Source organism: Eurosta solidaginis, chromosome 2 (assembly GCF_040869045.1).
Source record: "Eurosta solidaginis isolate ZX-2024a chromosome 2, ASM4086904v1, whole genome shotgun sequence".
In the NCBI taxonomy this organism is placed as follows: domain Eukaryota; kingdom Metazoa; phylum Arthropoda; class Insecta; order Diptera; family Tephritidae; genus Eurosta; species Eurosta solidaginis.
Genome location: NC_090320.1, coordinates 234720965 through 234728598, shown reverse-complemented (window position 1 = coordinate 234728598; position 7634 = coordinate 234720965). Strand labels below are relative to the sequence as shown.

General features: G+C 44.4%; 1 pseudogene; it reads left to right on the top strand.

Moving 5' to 3' along the window:
- Positions 1-221: 221 nt before the first annotated feature.
- On the top strand, positions 222-1348 carry LOC137241825 (thioredoxin-like protein 1 pseudogene; annotated as a pseudogene).
- The last annotated feature ends 6286 nt before the right edge of the window (positions 1349-7634 follow it).

Sequence of the window (7634 nt, the reverse complement as noted above, 5' to 3'; positions counted from 1 at the left end):
TCATTACAGATGTAGATTTCGTTGCTGATTTTGGTTCAGCGAGTATATTCGGTGCCACAATTATACCAACAGGCAATCACATTAAAATGATGTCGCCACCACTTATGAATGGTGGGACTGGAGCGATATCTAGTAATGGTTATGCTAGAATACAATCATTGAAGCAGAGACAACAACAACTTTTGCATGGAACTAGCTCGCAAAGTGAATCGATTGGTGGTCATAGCACATCGGAGAATTTTGCCGATTTCGAACATGCGCCCATCTTTAAGTTGCCGGTCTTCCAATACTCAATAACCACTCCTCGCGCACAATGAACAACACAACAATAACCACAATGGTGTCATCTTTGCTGCCAATCCTCGTGATCGCTATCATTTGTCAATTTTAATCCCAGAAAAATATCCAACCAAGGTTGTGATTTTGCAAAAGAGAGCAAAAGCTGATTTATATAAATATTTCATTATGAGTGTACGTGTAATAAACGATGATGCTCATTTTCAAGTAGAGCTTAGTGCAGCTGGAATACGTCTTGTTGTAGATTTTATGGCGAGTTGGTGTGGTCCATGTCAGCGCATAGCCCCACATTTCGAAATGCTTCCAACGAAATATCCAAAAGCTATCTTTCTTAAAGTGGGCGTTGATGCATGCCAGGACATAGCAGCCAGTCAAGGTGTTTCAGCAAGGCAAACGTTCATATTCTATCGCAATCGGACAAAACCGATCGCATTCAAGGTGCATATATAATGGTGTTGGAAAGTAAGGTACAGGAGCACATCGGTTCAGGCAGTGGTGGAGACGAAGCTGCTGAAGATTACGGTCAAGGACTGATGGGACTGAATACATTTATATCCAAACCAGAATGCGAATGCCTGACTGAAGCTGATGGCCATTGCATGAATCATTGTCTTGCATGGGGGGTGGCTATCTGCAATCTGCTTGTGATGAGCCATTAATTTTGTCTGTGACATTCAATCAACCTGTAAAAATCTTTTCATTAAGGTTTAAGGCACCGCCGCATTTAGGGCCTGAAGAAGTTAAGTTAGTTACAAACCAACCACGTACCATTGATTTTGATATGGCTGAGTCTATGACTAGCGTGCAAGATTTGACACTGGAACCGAGGGACCTTGATAATGAGCAACCGGTTGATTTTCGTTACGTCAAATTCCGAAATGTACAGACTATACAAATTTATGTGCGTAATAATCAGTCAGGTGGAGAGGTAACACAAACTGATTCCTTTGGTTTAATTGGTTCACCAATTATGACGGTAAAAATGACTGATTTCAAGCGTGTTGCGTATATCGAAAGTATACTACGGAAAGGTCGTAACAGGTATGTTTAATATTTTAATGGAGTTAAAAACATTTATGGAATTTTGAAAGTTGCTTATTAATTGGTTTGTAGGGGAGTATGGTTTTACGATGCCAGAAAAGAAATTTGAAAACCCCAAAGGGAAGTGTACGCTTTCCGTTCCATACTAGCGGTATAGGCATGTCGTGTATACTCTAATTGACCAAAGATGGGTATCACAAGTACATTGAATGAGCTTTGTTAAAAAATTAATTAACCCAACGTTCGATTTCTAAATCACTTTACCTTGTTTCAAAAGTTATTAATGAACCGAAAATGGCAAAATAAAGACTTCAAAGTCGAGATATTCAACTCATGACTTTGAACACTGCGAATAGTAAAAATTCTTTTCCTTTTTAGACATTCCCACAAAAATCGGTTCCAAGCACTAAGACCACTAGGAAAATAAATGAATAAGAACAAGAAGGGCCACTTTCATTCAACTAGAACTGTGTAATTTCCCGTCCCTGGTCCAACTGAGAAGGGATGACCGGTAAACAAATGCACTTGCGAGTGTCTTTAAAAGAAGACAATAAACAAAATGCCAAAACTACAAAGGCAACAACAATAATCGAGGCGGTTACACAACAAGCACACGCTTACTTAGGTTCGTTTACAATCCTTGCCGATAAACGCTCGCATTGGTCAGATGGTGAGGAATGGATGAAACAAGTGAGTCTTTAGTCTTAGTCTAATTTACCTATCACGTCTATCCTATTTTAAACTTTACTCTTTACAGAGCCAAGGGAATGTTACAAAACGCACTGGAATCTGTTAGAAGTGGTTTTAATGTACCCAGCTTTTCTACCATTTCAACGTGACGACACCTATAAGCGCAACCTGCAATCAAGGTCACTTCCAACCCAGACGGCTCGTTGGCTGATCGTATGCGCGCCGTTTTAAATTCGCCCGCATTCGATGGTAAATAGTGTAATTAGGTGAGTTATATTCGAATAACTTGAAATATGGGGCAACGGGATGGGAATTCATTAACTTTTAACTATGCAGGATTTGACCCAACGATTTTTGCTTGCAAAACCGATTGTGCTTTTACTAGTTTCGACAGATAGCAAGATTATCTTAACTTTCGTACTTAACTCCTCATCGGTAAATTGACAACTCGTATTTCCATACAAATTTTTCCTACAACTTCCAATGCAACAGTCGCGGAAAACTGCAGCTACCTTTAGTATAATTATTAAAACCTACATCCCGACGGTATATGTATATGCAATGTGTTCCATCTGTTTGCAGGCGATAGGTTAATGTATTCAACATTATTCCTTTATTAGATTCTCTTCTGAATGTAGAACTTTGAAATGCTTAGAATATTTGGAACACGTTGGCCTGGTATTACCTCGCGAGGTACGAATATTACAAATAAGTACGCATACGCATGGTATTCCAAATATAAAACGATTCCACAAATTCTTAAATGGAGACGTAGGTTCCGAACATACGGAGTGAGTAAGTTAGGGTGTCCTCGCTCGGGGCGAGTGAATGTGGGGTTGACTTTTGGAAATTTAAAATATACAAAGGGCCGACAGCCCTTAGATTCAGTGGCAGATCGGTTTGCCCTTTTGCGGTAGGCTTTTCTGGTGTCCTCGTTCTGGGAGAACGAGTGAGTTGGGATTTTCTGTTGTCATCGCTCCGGGTGAGCGAGTGAATTGTGGGATTTTCTGTTGTCCTCGCTCTGGGTGAGCGAGTGAAGTGTGGGATTTTCTGTTCAGGGGGCTCCCGGTTAATATTGTTAAAAAAGAAAAAAAAAAATGAAAAAAAATGCTTTTTGTTTGCGAGCTTTTGGTAAGCTCTCCCGCGTCTTCGTGCATCTCGCTCCCTTTCCCCATTGCCCACCAATAGTCAGGTGTAGGATCCCCTCCGGTATACTCGACACGAGACCGGGGGTAGAGAACAAAAAAAGGAAGATGTAGGATCGCCCTCCGGTAGACTCGCACCATCACGAGACCGGAGGGTTGATTATATTTAGGGCCTCGGGAGAGACACAAGCTTAGGGATAGCGGGGCATCACGGCGCGTGGTTGAACGCGTCTTTATGTCCCGCGCTCCCTTTCCCCATTGCCATCGCGTAGTACGATTTGAATTCCCCTCCGGTAGACTCGCACCATCACGAGACCGGGGGGTTGATTATAATATATGGCTCGGGAGAAACGCAGGCTTAGGGATAGAGAGACACGAAGACGCGGGTTCCTTAATTTGCTTTCTATGCTATCACCAACCGTGGACCTCTGATTTTAGGTAGCTGGGGGAAATAGAGTTTTGGTTTTTGGGGTTTTGTAAGGCGGACTTTGGCCCCTTACATTTAATCCTCCTTGTCGTGGGACGGAAGGAGTACCAATTTCGTAATTGGTCTAGTGATTTGTCCCCTGGTTGTATGAACGTCAACAACATGCACACGGTTATCAGAGCCTGGGTGTGTGTTGACGATTCTCCACTCGTTGGGTTGGAGGTTGTCCTCTTTGTTAACAGCTAGGTCTCCGGGTTTTAGATTAGGTTGTGGATGTTTCCACTTGTATCGTTTCTGGATCTCGGTGAGATATTCGGTTTTACATCGCTTGCAGAAAGTGTGATGGAGTGCTTTGAGTTTCTGCCACCGGTTGATCATAGAGGCAGTGCTTTCACTAGCATCCGGCTCTGGCGGAGCCAGTAGATGGCTGCCAGTGAGGAAATGAACTGGGGTAAGTGGCTCTAGGTCCGCTGGGTCATTTGATGCCGGGCTGAGCGGCCGCGAGTTCAGGCATGCCTCGATGCGGCACAAGAGGGTATGGAATTCCTCGAGGGTGAATTTGTGTGGTGAGGCTATATTTTTCAAATAGCTTTTGAAGCTCTTCACTCCCGCCTCCCACAGCCCTCCCATATGAGGAGCGCCCGCAGGGATGAAATGCCAAGTGAGTGACTGGTGGCTGTACTTTGAGACAGCGTTCTCTCGCGCTTGTGAGATAAAGGTCTTGAATTCTGATCGTAAGGATCGTGACGCTCCGACAAAGTTCGTACCATTGTCGGAGTACATATTTTTTGGGCATCCGCGCCTAGATATGAAACGGGCAAATGCCGCTAGAAATGATGGTGTGCTGAGGTCAGTAGTGGCCTCCAGATGAACTGCTCGTGTGGAAAAACACACGAAAAGGCAAACATAGCCTTTGGATAGTCGACATCCTCTGCCGCGGTAACTTTTAATGTCGAAGGGTCCGGCGAAGTCAAATCCAGTATTCGTGAATGCACGGCTGAATGTCGTGCGTTCGCGAGGGAGAATACCCATAAGTTGGGTATGAGCACGCTTTCGGTATATAGTGCAAACTTTGTAATTGTGACTTGTTGCCCTAATCATGGTTTTGATGTTAGGTATCCAGTATTGGGTGCGTATCAGACGCAACATGAGTTGGTTTTCCCCATGCAGACTTTGTTGATGAAACATTAAACGGCGTATGAGAGCACCCGTAAAGCCCTAGGTAGGTCTGAAAAGCGTTGGAGAACATCGGTAGTATTTACTGTTGTTGTTGCGCATGTCTTCGCCCTCTTTTCCTCTACGGAGGTGATGTAGTCACTTTCTTGTGCTGGCCATTGGGAAGTGTCTTCTTGCAGCCAAGAAGGTCCCTGCCACCACAACGAATTGTTGACCAATTCAGACGCAGGTAATCCTCTGCTACCTAAATCTGCTGGGTTAGATTCTGAGTTTACATGCAGCCAGTCCTTATTTCCGACCATGTCGATGATCTTGGTGATCCCATGTGCGACGAAAGTGGACCAGGAACACGGCGGTTTCCTTATCCATGCGAGGACGATAGTTGAATCCGTCCAAATGTGCACTTTCACTGGTCCCAACTTGAAGTTCCTGAAAATTGATTCGGTGATTTCAGCTAACAGCACGGCTCCGCAAAGCTCCAATCGTGGAAGAGAAAAAGTTTTCACTGGGGCTACTCGGGTTTTGGCTAGAAGTAGGTTTGTGCAGACATTATCATCCGTTTTGACACGCATGTAAATGACTGCTGCATAAGCCTTCTCGGATGCGTCACAAAATCCATGGATCTCGATGTCGGTTCCTGGAGAAAAGTAGACCCATCTAGGTATCCTGATTTTATCGATTTCATGGTATTGGTCGGTGAAGGTTTTCCATCGTTCCAGCGTACTGGTAGATACTGGTTCGTCCCAAGCGGTGCCTCCCAACCAAATACTCTGCATGAGTATTTTTGCCACAATGACCATTGGTGCCAGCCATCCCAAGGGATCGAAAAGTTTGGCGATTGCTGATAGTATCGCTCTCTTCGTAATGTTTTCCGGGTTGTCCAGCGTCCCTGCTTTAAAATAAAATAAATCGGAGAGGGCATTCCATCGAATGCCTAACGCTTTAACTGAACTGGTATCTTCGAATGCCAGGAAGTTTTCATTGAGCAGGTCTGCTTTGGGGATGTCCCTTAGAATGTCCTCTGAATTGGATGTCCATTTGCGAAGTGGAAAGCCCGCTGAGTGTAGGACTTGACGAATTTCATCTCTGGCTTTCATAGTCGATGTGATCGTATGTCCACCCGCTAACACGTCATCTACATACATGTATTCTCGTAGTATGTTAGCCGCTGTAGGGTGTGAGTTTGACACGTCGTCTGCCAGTTGTAGGAGCGTTCTTATCGCGAGATATGAAGCGCAATTCACTCCGAAGGTAACCGTCTTTAATTCATAAAGACTAATAGGGTCATTCGGGGACGTGCGATGCACAATACGTTGAAATTTGGTGTGATTATCGTTCACCCAAATTTGACGATACATCTTTTCGATGTCGCTATTGAAGACAAAACGGTATAGTCTCCATCGTAATATAAGGATGGGTAGATCGGCTTGTAGAACTGGGCCCGGGAGGAGAATATCGTTTAAGCTATTACCGTTGGCCGTAGGGCTCGAAGCGTTAAATACTACGCGTACCTTGGTGGTTGTACTTTCTGCTTTTACAACGGCGTGGTGGGGCATATTCTGACAACACTCGAACATATTCCTTACCTAAATCTGGGCTTTTATTAGCCGCCCCTCATTCCGGAAGAATTGAGAGCATGCACGCTTCAGGGATGGTCCTAAGTTAATATTGTTAGGGTAATCCTGCCGGAATGGTAGTGACACGGTGTACCTTCCATTCTCACTTCGCTGCGTTGTTTCTTTAAATAGTTGTTCGCAGTACCTTTCATCTTCATTTAATATTTTATTTTTGGGTATATTTTCTACCTCCCAGAAAGCTTTGAGTTGGTTGTCTAATGCAACCTCGTTGTAGAAAGACATGATGCTCTTCGTTGGATTCGGTGCTTCGATACGACCGGTTAGTATCCAACCGAACACTGTCTCTTGGCCAGAAGTGTGTTAAGCACGTTTTTCTTAAGGCCACTCAATATGATTTGGGGATATATGTCTCCGCCAAGTATAAGGTCTACGTCTTATTTGACGTAGAATCTCTTGTCTGCCAAAATCAAGTCTGGGAATGCCTGCATAGTCATTGCGTTGATGTGGCAGGATGGAAGATTCCCAGTGAGTTTCGCTAGAACTGGTACGGGTGTAGTCAGGCTGAAGCAGGGATCCACTGGTGAACGTAATTCGATATTGGATGCTTCTTTCACCTGAGCTGACACCGCATTTGTGATGCCTGAAACATGGGCATGCATTTTCCTCGCTGGCAAATTGATTCTGCGTTTCAGTCTTTCAGTTATAAAGGAACATTCAGACCCAGAATCAATTAATGCCCGCCCGGAGAAGTCGGTACCATTATGGTGAATGTGTACGCGAGCAGTTCCTAATAGCACACCTGTGCTGGAATTGGCATGGCAGGATTTGACATTCTGATTCGCAGAGGAAGGTGGTTGTCCCGATTCCTGTCTTTTCCTTGCCTGTGCCGAAGTTGATGGGGCATTATCCGCATTTTTGAAGGGATTTCGCACCGCCGGTTGCTGAAGTGTGTCCGCATGCAGGAGCGTGTGGTGACGAGAGTGGCATTTGGAGCAGTTTTACGAACTGGTGCACCTCGTCACTGTGTGTCCTGGGGATAAACAATTCAGGCAGCCATTTGTGGATTTGACGAATTTAATCCTTTCTACCGGGTTTAAATCGCAAAAACGTGAACAGTTGCGTAATCTGTGCTCCGTAGATTTGCACATTTTACATATTGATTTTGTTGTTTGCTTGGTTACTTTGGTTTGAAAAGCACCAAGTCTTTTTGTAGGGTTTTCCGTCGACTGGCGCGACGTGTTTGACTTTTGCACTTTAGAAGTGGCATTCCCTGTAAAACCA